Here is a 12,712-nt window from a genome sequence, read left to right on the forward strand (position 1 = left end):
TATCCGGATAAATAATACACGATAAATGATTTATCCGGAACTAAATTTAGTTTTCAATGTTTATTAATATGGTAAGTTGAAATTCTCATCAGCTTCCTACTTCTATCTATCTATTAGAAAGAATACCATATCCTTAATTTAGTTACGTTTCTATCCAATAGTAAACTAATAGATTATATACATGTTAAAATCGTATCGGAAGAATGTCAAGAAATTTGTAGAAAAAGTTACAATCTCATTAAAAATATCTTCAACAAAGTTATCGTTGAAAAATTTGACTCGAGTAAAACGATTACAATATTTCGTTGCTGTCACGTAATAGAACCGCACCACGTGGTACACACGAAATTCTGCTCGTGTCATATCTCACCGCTCGTAGGAAGTCTTTCAAAATATGCTACGGAACGTGACAAATATTCTTACTACCACATTACTATGTGTTTACTTACATATCTTCCACGATTCGAAGTAATGTTTGTTATTGATATAACTAGTCAACAGCCAACGGACAAGTCGATTCGCGTTTTATCTCGGTCGACGAAGAGCAAAACAAAACGAATCGGAAGCCAACGTTCGTGTACGTGGATGGAGACCAAACTCTCTAACTGCGACGAAATAGGAAAACTGTCGAAACGATCGGAGAACTTCTGGTATACACTAGTGGCACTACACGTAGACCATGTAAGCACTTCAGACGTACTGAACTAAGTGTGCAACCCCTAGGGCCTTTTATACTGCCGCTTAAAACTGTAAAGCATAGAAATCAGTTTTCGGGGGTAAATGATGCGTCATGAGTCACCCTAGCAGGTACCTGCGTTATCTTATCCCGGTCGACTCTCACTACTGTCGTATGATACACCCTCTCATAACCGGCTTTGAACTGCTCAATACCGTTACACGACGGTAAAAGAGGATCATTACGGGATGTTTCATATTTATTTAGTGAGTAAGAAAGTATACAGAGGTTTAACTAAAAATATATTCCTTGAACGTTGTAAACAAGGGAAGAAAGTAGCAAACAGCGTGTACTACATCTTAGCACTGGGCATTATCTAAATATCACATTAACAAAATAATTACTTAGATGTAATAATCAAATGGTATCATTGTTGCTACAATTTTCCAAAAAGTATTTACATTTTCGGTATTTATTATTGATATTAAAAACAGTGAGTTCATTATTCAGAAATTCTGAATGTATTTTTTGTTTGAATCTAACCAACGAGAAAAGTCAGCATTTTAATATACAGGGTGGTTGGTAACTGGTGGTACAAGCGGAAAGGGGGTGATTTTACGCGAAAAAAGAAGCGGAAAATATAGAATAAAAATTTTAAAAAAATTTTTTTCTAAATCTACAGTGAGATCCGTTATAACGAGACGTGATAAAGTGCACGCGTATCGAGCGAAAATTCAAAGTCGATTTTCTCGAAAACAAAGCCTCGAACGAAAAATTAAAAATATATATACAGGGTAATTGGTAACTGGTGGTACAAGCGGAAAGGGGGTGATTCTACGCGAAAAAAGATGTCGAAAATATAGAATAAAAATTTTTCGTTCGAGGCTTTGTTTTCGAGAAAATCGACTTTGAATTTTCGCTCGGTACGCGTGCATTTTATCACGTCTCGTTTGTAACGGATCTCACTGTAGATCGTTGTCTCGATGGAAAAATTAAAAAAAAAAAATTAAAAAGAAAAAAATTTTTATTCTATATTTTCGACTTCTTTTTTCGCGTAGAATCAGCCCCTTTTCGCTTGTACCACCAGTTACCAACCACCCTGTATATTAAAAAAATGTACATATTGAAAATATATATATACACACAATGGATGATAATCCATATTTATATATTTTTCTTTATTTAACACGTTGACACCGGCGCCGATATTCACGGTTTTCTCCGTGGAGCGGCGCCCGAATTAGACTATTCGACACGACCGCAATTTTTCAACTTTGACCTCAATTTACAGCAAAATTACAAAAGCTATACGATTCCTGTTGGGTTCAATTAATTCCGTGAACTTTAACTAATACATTGATATACAATAGTTTGTCAATATCAATTTGCATATATCTATAAATGTTAAGTAAAGCTGGCGGGACCAGCTTTGGCCCTAATTTTGTGCTCTTTTCGATTTTTCTCAAAAAGTAGAGGTCTGACGCGAATTCTGAGCATCGCACGCAATTCTGTGAACATTTTTCTATAAGAAGCGTTTATAGCGAGAATCCAAAAATTTTTCAATTCCGTACAGAAAAAAAGAATAGTCATGCATGTTCGTCGGAGAACAACAGCGCGCGTAAAGAACATGCACGACGAAAATAGTGTTAAGTTACGTAAAATGGACTGACAAAAGGTCAGTATGTATGCTAGCTACTTCCAAAAATCATAGATGTGTTATTGTTCAGAGGAAAAATAGTAAATTGAAGCCAAACACTGTTTTCTCTTTTATAATGATGCTAAAAAGGGGTTTGATCTATCCGATCAGATGTCATCTTATTATAGTTGTTTGAGCGGAACTATAAAATGGTATAAAAAAATTGTAATGGAATTAATATGTGGGTCTTGCCTCGTAAATGCGTGGTATGTACATAGAAAATGGGATACTAAAAGTATTAAAATTTTAAAATTTCGCGAAGAAATTATTTATCATTTTCATTAATAGCGAACCCCACAGGCACTCTGCCTAACTTGTTTTAAAAGATTACATGAAGAAAGGAAATAATTATGTTAATTTTATAATATTGAATTGTTATGTTTTTACTATCGTATGTCTGCTTATAATGTTGAGATAAAATAATATAAACCTGTTTTGTGAAATACATGTGTAACCCATCGCCGCTCCTCGGGACAGACACGTGTAAGCCGCCGATGGCGCACGCCGGCGTCAACATGTTAATTGGTAGATACTCTGATTTGATATTGTACTTCATCATTGCTTCCTTAGGAAGACTTGTTAAAAATAACTTCAGTTTTTTATTTTCCTCATTTTCCTAAACAGCCTTGATGATTGCTAACAGAATATATGAAGTGTTCACGTGTTATATATATTATTTTTTTTATTAATTAAATAAAGAAAAAAAATATATATCACCCATATTTATATATTTTTCTTTATTTAATTGGTAAATGCTCTGATTTGATATTGTACTTCAACGTTGCTTCCTCAGGAAGACCTGTTAAGTAACCTCGGTTTTTTATTATCCTCATTTTCCTGAACAACCTTGATGATTGCTAACAGAATATATGAAGTGTTCACGTGTTATATATATTATTTTTTTATTAATTAAATAAAGAAAAAAAATATATATCACCCATATTTATATATTTTTCTTTATTTAATTGGTAAATGCTCTGATTTGATATTGTACTTCAACGTTGCTTCCTCAGGAAGACCTGTTAAGTAACCTCGGTTTTTTATTATCCTCATTTTCCTGAACAACCTTGATGATTGCTAACAGAATATATGAAGTGTTCACGTGTTATATATATTATTTTTTTTATTAATTAAATAAAGAAAAAAAATATATATCACCCATATTTATATATTTTTCTTTATTTAATTGGTAAATGCTCTGATTTGATATTGTACTTCAACGTTGCTTCCTCAGGAAGACCTGTTAAGTAACTTCGGTTTTTTATAATCCTTATTTTGCTGAACAGCCTTGGTGGTTACTAAGAGATTATATGAAGTGTTCACGTGTTACAGTCAGGTTACTAAATATGTTTAAGATAAGAAAATTTATATCGCAAATAACATAAGTGGTTTGTTAGTGTATAAATAGTCAAATGGAAAATAATTTGCAGAAAGAGTCATCATATACACGGTGTACTAGTAACAAATTTCTTTCGAGGATTCTTGAAGAGATTAGAAATAATATGACTATTCTTTTTTTTTTTTTTTTGTTATTTATTCTCACTTAATTAAGTTATGAAATACTAAATATCTCATTTTACGACATTTCGAAAAAATCGCAAGTGTTGCATAGGTGGTAACCATTGCAATTTAACGATAAATCGCAATGAAACGCTTATAAGTTTATAAGGAGACACGGCAGATGTACAATCGATTCTTTCATCGTTTTACCATAAATAAAAGAGAACTCGTTATCTAACATTACAAGTTTGTGTTTTCACAAAAATGCATAAATCACCGTGAATACATGTGTATATATATATATATAATAAATATTATATACAATACAATATGTATACATATAAAAGGAGCAAAAAATCAATCAGAATATCATTTAGAAAAATATCAGCCTGTAATAAAAATAAGGAATGATGCAACGACGCATATCAAAAGATAGCGTTACGTACTAAGCGCAACTGAACATAAAATTGTTTTAAAAACTCAGTTAATAATCATAGACCTTCCTGCACGATTGAGCTAATACTACCAGTAAAATTTCACCAGTCATGAATTAAACATTCATAAATTAATAAGTATCTTTAGAAAACAGTAATAAGCTTGCTAATAAAACAAATTAAATTTTACAAATTATTTATTTATTACTTTTTATTTTATCTATTCGTTTTAAAAATGATTAACCTTCTGCACTCTGTTGTCTCCATCGCTGCAACAGCGCAAATGGAATTAACAACGTTATTGTCGCAGGAGCTGCGACATTGTAAATACGATTACAAGTAGTTTCGGAACAGCTGGTAGCCCATGGTAAAAATGATTCAGAGTTCCTGCTGGGACACGTTAAAAATTGCTCAGTTATTTACTTAGTAAATTATTGTACAATAGAACCTCGACATTGACTCATCTCTCTCTTTCTCTTATCATCAAAGTTATGTGGGTTACTTTCGCCCGAACTTTGGGAAACCCCAACACGAACCTTCCAACTTTTACCATCTTCTAGGTTATATTCGTATCTTAATTTATGTTAAAAAGAGTTTGAACAATTGTGGTAAAAAAATATTTGATCTGTGCATAGACGGCGGTTGTTTACTACCTGGCATCTAATACCGTAATATACAGGGTGGTTGGTAACTGGTGGTACAAGCGGAAAGGGGATGATTCTACGCGAAAAAAGAAGTCGAAAATATAGAATAAACTTTTTTTTATTTTAATTTTTCCATCGAGACAACGATCTACAGTGAGATTCGGTATAACGAGACGTGATAAAGTGCACGTGTACCGAGCGAAAATTCAAAGTCGATTTTCTCGAAAATAAAGCCACGAACGAAAAATTTTTATTCTATATTTTCGACTTCTTTTTTCGCGTAGAATCACCCCCTTTCCGCTTGTACCATCAGTTACCAGTCACCCTGTACATGCTATATCATTGTTAGTAATGAATTAGCTAGAGTGGGATTCTACCTGGAAAAATAAGTCTAAAGTATAAAATAAAATATAATAGAATAGAATAGAATAAAGTTTGTTTATATTTTCGAATATTTTCGTTAATTTGGGAAATCGAGTTTGAAAATTTGGGAAGTACACGCGTATCAAGCCGTATGGGAATTGACTTTTAATTCTTAATTAAAAATATTCAATCTCAGTTGTCTTCAGAACGAGGTCTCAGAAGAAAAGGAAGTTATTCTATTTTTTCGACTTATTTTCGCGCATACTTGCTGATTATTCATTCATACTTAGTTGGTAATTAGCCAAATTCACATATCCATACACACTTTCAAATTCAAGTTTATCAAAAACGAAGCGGAACATGAAAAGAGTTTATTGCATATTTTCGATTTATTCTTTCGCACAAAATACCAGGATCATTGGAACACACTAAATTCGTAATCGGTACTGCATGAAGCCTATTATTGTTCCTCCTCTACTACTATTAGTCACTCACAACAACAATATACTAGTAGATTTTTAGTCATACAGCCGGCTCCTGAACCCAGCAAACGAACAACAGAGCAATAAACAGAAAAATAAGTTCTAGTAGGAGTTACTCACGTAGGTAATTATAATGACTCACGAAAATATTCAAATTTTTGTACAAGTCGTTTACGAATATATTAATAATTATAAACCGGAAATTTTATCGCTAGGTTTACGGCACACGTTATTTTGACACATTTCGAATTTCACGAGGAAAAATACATAAACCGTTTAGATTTCTCTTCCACCACTTGTACTAACTTTTATCCATTTAATGAGACAAATATATATATATATACACAATTCATTTTCTTTGAAACTTTTAAATTTGAATTAAATAATAATTGGTATAGCTATCTCTACGGATACGCGTCGACTTGACACGATCGTAAATTAAGCATTAATGCTAGTAAATTGACTTCGCTAATCAAAGCATTAATAAATTCAATAAATATAAACGTGACGAAAGTGTTAATTTTTCGAAAAAATGAACATCAGAAATAGACATAAACAATACAGCGGCGATACTTCGAATATCTCAAACCTAACGTTGTTTTTTTTTTTTGTACTTTACAATTTGTCCAGCTAGACATTCTGTAAATTTTCCTAGTGTAATTGCTAAATAACATGTGGAAGGCTACCCCTAGCGAAATACCATCTTCGAGTTTATGTACTTTCTTTCTTTAGTGACGTCAGTGAGGTGTTTATTATTTTTTTTTTTTTTTAAGTCTTCTTTTTATGAAAGTCTTTCTCGCTTCAGCAGTCAGCTGGTTTTGATGTATTGCCGTTCTTCTCCTGTATTTTTCTGCATACCTACCGATTTCGACTTTGACCATTGCTATTTTTATGTCTTTGCATATATCCTCGTTTCTGACATACCATGGGTCGTTGACTATTGTTCTCAGTATCATCAGTTGTAGCTACCCTTGTTTACTTATGTGTACTGTCCTCAATAGTGGTATTCATAAAAATCTAACGTGGCTGAGAAAACGTTCTTCGTATTTACGTTATAAAGAAAAATATTATAGAGGAAACCCCTAGGAAAAGGCAAGCATTAGAAGAGAATTTTGGGTATCAGTGATATTGTGAAATGCAACCTTTCATTGTTTTGACAAATAATAGCCCTTCTATGTGCATCAGAATGTGTCTAGAAGAGAAGATAACATATTGAGAAAATAATAAGTATAAGTGAGGCGTGCTCTGGCACAAACTGTGAAGAAAATGAAAACGAATTACCTCAAAACAAGGATGGAATTGAAATTCTCGAGTCAGGTGAAAGTGAAGAAGCAGGGAAATCGTCAGATAGCAAGGAGAAAAATGTCCAAAGAACCACTTGATAAGCAACACAAACATGTTATAAGTGTTTTAAAAAGTGTTTGGACAGTTTCAATTATCGAGTTACTTGCTTTATTGCAATTTTGTATGACCGGGGAATATATGAACTAAAGTCGATAGAAGCTTTTTGTTTTTTTTAATAATTAATTTTTTTTAAATAAAACATAATATTGTTAACAAAATTGAAGATACAAATATAATTCTCTCAATGTTTTAAAAGCAAAATATTTTACTTTGAATATATAAAATAAATATTTCTGGTTTCTTCGAAGAAAATATTTTGTTCCTAATATAAAATAGATATTCCTCGTAATAACTCGGAAAAAATATTTGTTTTTTAAAATTGAATAAATATGTATATTTACGTTTACATAACGGAATATATAAATATACATAATTAATCTCTTCTTAATATTATATGAATATGTCTTCAATATTTTGTGCACTAAAGCACATTTTGTAGATATCACAAAAATATAAAAATTAAACATTATATTATTTATTATTATTATTATTATTATTATTATTATTATTATTATTGCTTAGTACGTGCCTTTCGGCTTTAGACGAACTTTCGGTTTTACATCTCTTATGTCTGTTTCTCTTCTTACATGTCTACCTCCCCTCTTTTCCACTCTATTCTATTGCACTACCTTACTTATTCTACCTCTAAAAACTAAAAATTAGGCATTATAAATTAGCAACTAATGACTAAAAACTATTACAACTTTGGTCTTTAGCCTCCTTGTTGTGCCTCCTTCTTGTCGTTTGCCCTTCTCTTCTCTATTATTGCTTTCAGTTCTGCTAAACCTTCTCCAGTCTCGTTTAGCGTTTTTTCTATGTCCTTTGGTCCTCTCGTTATTTCACATTCTTCTATTACATGTCTTAGGTCTTCTTCTTTCCTTCTGCATAGTCTACATCTTTTTTCCCCTCTTCTTTCCAGTATTCCCTTGCTTTGGTCTCGTTTCCGCATCTGAATCTTGCCAGTATTCTTCTGTCCTTCCACTTCATCCTCCCTTCTAAGTACTTTGGTAATTTTTCTTTGGCTACGTTTCTGTAATGTATATCATACTTGGATTCCCTTATTCTTCTCCCCCTCTCTTCTGTTTCTCTCTTTCTTCTTTTTTTTGTAATTTGGTCTGCTGTCATCCTTTCTTGCTCCTCACCTGTTTCTATCTGCGTCCCTCATTTTCTCACCTCTTCTAGTCCCGTCTTTCTCTTTCTTGCTCTTTTCCTTTCCTGTCCATTCCCCCATTCTCTCTCTCTCTCTCTCTCTTTCCTTCATACACTCCTTTACTAATTCCTTTTTTGATTCTAGGGCTTTCTCTTCGTACCTTGCTGCTCTTTTTAATGCTATTTCTTTTATTTCTATTATTTTGCATTCTTCTATCAGTATATAATTTGGTGTTGTAATTAAACATTAAATTAATGGTATGTATGAAACGCCGTTTAAATTTCGCGACCCAATAAAATCGATTAAGTTTCATCCTATCGTCAATTATTAATCATATTAAAAAAGAAAAAGGTCACTATCAATCACGGACATTTATTGTTAAGTTAAAAAGATTTACGTGTATGATTCTCGCCACTCATTGGTTTTACAGCGTATTGGTCGCGCATTAACGTTTAAAATTAAATTGCGATTTGTATCAAGATCGATCCGATCTACCGTGGTGAAAGTAGGTAAAGTTAAGGAAGTGAAGTAACTTTAAAGAATAATTCGTCACAAAGTTACTGCTGTGCTTATTTGTGTTATAAAACTGATCTTTTCGTTAGATTAAAAAAAAAAAAAAAAGAAAATAAAATGATGAAAGAAACGGGGAAGCAAATTTCTCTGTATTCGTCATGGTATATTCGCATTGTTGTGGCGCGTGCAATGCGCTTTAATTTTCTGATTCTAACATACATCTACAAGAAATAGTAACGTACCTAATCTCAACCTAGATTTATACAAACAATAAAACAAAGCACATATCTTCACGTGTTAACGTACAAAACGAAGCGCGACCTATTTCTAAACTTAGTTATGTTGCACGTTTAGTACCGTGCAGAAGTCTTAGATTTGCCAAATAAAAATATTCGTTTGACATTCTTCCTACCAATTTCTTTATTCTAATTAGTTATATTATATACAATACAACAATTTGTCTTTTAGCTGACAAAATAAGAAAATTTCTACAAACCCGTGAAACTATTTTTAAAATATATAAATCAGGAAGAATTATAAACACGAGTAATGTCACAAAGGCGATAATTAAAGATTTTTATCAACATTCTATGAAAATATTTCCTAAAAATGTAGTTCATGAGATTGCTATTATAAATCACCTAAGACTTTTCTGCGATACTGTATGTACCTATATACGATTTCGTTGTTCCGTGAAATACATTTACAGAGATATCGTTGCGTCTCGAATAGCTATCGCACAATCACCGTTTGATTAAGTCTATTTACGTGCTGATGAAAACATTACAACTTACAATCTATCTGGTCGTTAAACGACGCATTTTCCCTTCGTTTCGGTTCAACGGAGAACAATTTTACGGTTTTACGATGGTGTTTTGGTCGCTCTATGCAAGGATGAAACTCGATCGCCTAATTCCCTAACGTATTAATACTTAGCCAACCGAGCACGCCACAGCGTGCTATACGCTGTCCACCGCGCTCGGACAAACCAATTTATACGCTGTCTACCGCGCATTTTTCCAAGTATCGAAGACTAATGTTTACTACTTAAAAAACAAAGAAGTCTAAAAATTACTTAACTGGCCAATTATATTTTGTGGTAATGATTTTGTTTAACGATTTCACATATTGTTTATACAAAACATCAAATTAAAAGTATAAAAAAATATAGGTAAAATTAAAAACATTAAAGACGGCTAAAGATAAATAACACGACTTGAACGTGAAATTAAAAATTCATAATGCATTTTAACATTTTTTTACAGTGTGATATCGTTCAATTATAATTTTATTTAGAAATAACTGATAGTGTAACTTCTTCATTAATTTTGACACAACTAAACTCGTGTATTTTATTATACACTGTACTTTATAAAAGCAGAAAAAGTGGCGCAATTAACAATTCCAGGTAAACAATAACTGATAATAACAACAAAAAAAAAAAAAAAAGAAAAGAGGCGTTGACAAAGTTAAAAAGGGAGATCTCCCCGCTCGGTCACGCAACGATGTTCTTCACAGAGGGGAAATCTCCCTATTTGGTCGGCTAAGTGTTAAAATCGAACCTTTCCACATAGTAATATATCGAGTATCTCTCGTAATTGAGTTGTTCAGATGCCACATCGAACAAGTTCATAAATTGAAAGTCACAGAAACGTAATGTTGAAAAGGTTGTTTTGATTCTGAATGTTGGATTACCGTTAGGAGTGTGAGTGTGCGGGTGTGCGATGAATCATTGCAAGAACTTAATCCTGTGTATTCTAAATGTTCTGTTATGCGTGGATTTTGACCTGAGTGGACCTGAGTGGAGGACACAATAGCAACTATTTACCTAGTACGAGCGGTCAGCCATTTCGTTTCTTCGTTCGTTCGGTCAGTTGCAGTTAATTTGTGCAGAAAATTGGGCACGCAGACGTGCGTTCCTCAACGAGGAGTGAACTAAATTAAATAATTATTATTTAGTTTGTTGCTTTTAACTAACAGGTCACGGGCCCGGAATGCATTGTTTACTAACTTTGTATTCCTTTTTGTAATAATTTTTGTAATCATATATTTTGTGAAATACAAGTGACAATGGAAGGTTTCAGAGTGGAGAGGGATATAAAACCTCTTGATAGTGGCAGGTATAGCGCGTGGAAATGAAAAATGTGGTTTAGTGAATGAGATTGATGTGATCAAAGTGATCGATTCTTTCCCCGGCTTCGCAAAAGCTGCAAGTACTGCAAAGGGAATTTTCAATAGTTTGGATATCATGCAGGAAAGAAAAAGTTTTGTCACTCTCAATCTGCTCTACGAAAGAAATTGTTGGGATTAAAACTAAGCGGTGATACATCGCTGGTGAAACATTGAATAATTTTTGACAAGTTGGAACAGACACGAAGCGTCACGTTTATTGTTGACTAGTGTCACATCTTGATGTAATAACTCACATAACGGTATAATAGCGGCAATAGCAACTCTATTTGACGAGAATTTAACTTTGACTTTCGTTAAAACAAAACTTTTGGATCTTGAAGTAAAATTAAGAAACGAGAGCAGTTGTATAAGCGTAAAACTTGTTCAAGCTGAGCATGCAGATACACAAAATTCTACAGAAAATAATTTTGATTATTTTCTAGTTATTTAAAAACAATCGTATAAAACAAAAGCAGTTCTGCAAATCCAAGAAGAATGCATCAATTACAAAGCGTCATCAACGCGAGAGAAAAGATTACAAAATAAGAAATTGTTTCCACAATAGAAGAAGCGTTCAACGTAACGTTCAAAAAGTTCAAACAACTCAACCAATAACAACAGAAGACAACACGTCTGACTTTGTTTTCACGACTGGAGATTATCAATCTAATATCAACAACAAGCTTGCTTTTCTCTTGCACTTTGCACCATCGGATCGTCTCAACAATAAAGAAAGATTCATTTTCAAGAATTTGAATCTGAACAAAGAAATTGAATTTGTTGAGAGAAATTTTCCTAGCGGGAAAAGGAAGTTTTTATAACAGCAACGAAGGAAAGAAAAATCCATGTACCAGTAACATGAGTATTCAAGGTGTTCTCGAGGATTTTGTTTATAATCCGGAAACTCCATATTATCTGTACAGAAAATGTAACACACAGAAGTGACCATTATTGTCAATGAGAAAGGAGACGAGCAAAAGCGGTAAAACTAAGACGAAAGGTAAGCTCTTAACACTAAACCTACTTTATTTCTTTCTTTTTTAATTTCATTCAGAATTTCTTAGATACAATATTATCGTATCGCCATTTAACTTTACGACTTCTCTTATAATATATACGTACAATGAATTTCTTAATGTTCACTTCTCTTCTTATTGTTTGTTTTCTGAGAAGAATACGTTGACTGTTTTACCTATCACGACTGCTCGTTTGACCGGTTGAACGATTGGTATTTTTTTATAACAGTAGAAGCAGAGGCGTTTCGAATGTTGGGAACTAAATGCGATTTATCTACTGTAAAATTATACGCATTTATTGCATTTCTGTAAGCACGCGGCGTATATGAGGTTAAAAATTGTAGACATATCACTTTTAATTTACCAAATGTTCAGCTGGACAAATTATAAAGCAGAAATTAAAATAAAAAAAAAATCAATTCTATGGAACAGAAAATAGGATCCGGCGTTTTTCTCAAACGTTATAAGCAGAAATAACGTTATCGTGAAAGGAAAGGTTTATTCGGTTTGGTAACAGAATTCAACGAAGCCATCGCTTGCAAACCGATATATTCGCTTTGATTTCTGAAGTTTGGCGCAAACTCCATATATAGGGTGGTTGGTAACTGGTGGTACAAGCGGAAAGGGGGTGATTCTACGCGCAAAAAGAAGTCGAAAATATA

The 12,712-nt window shown here is 32.9% G+C and overlaps 1 protein-coding gene across 3 annotated transcripts in view; it reads right to left on the minus strand.

The window, feature by feature from the left end:
* LOC126863359 (transducin beta-like protein 2) overlaps window positions 1-12,712 on the minus strand; it is a 62,573-nt gene that overhangs the window by 32,871 nt on the left and 16,990 nt on the right. The gene's annotated exons all lie outside the window — the stretch shown is intronic.

Source organism: Bombus huntii, chromosome 3 (genome assembly GCF_024542735.1).
Source record: "Bombus huntii isolate Logan2020A chromosome 3, iyBomHunt1.1, whole genome shotgun sequence".
Lineage (NCBI taxonomy): Eukaryota > Metazoa > Arthropoda > Insecta > Hymenoptera > Apidae > Bombus > Bombus huntii.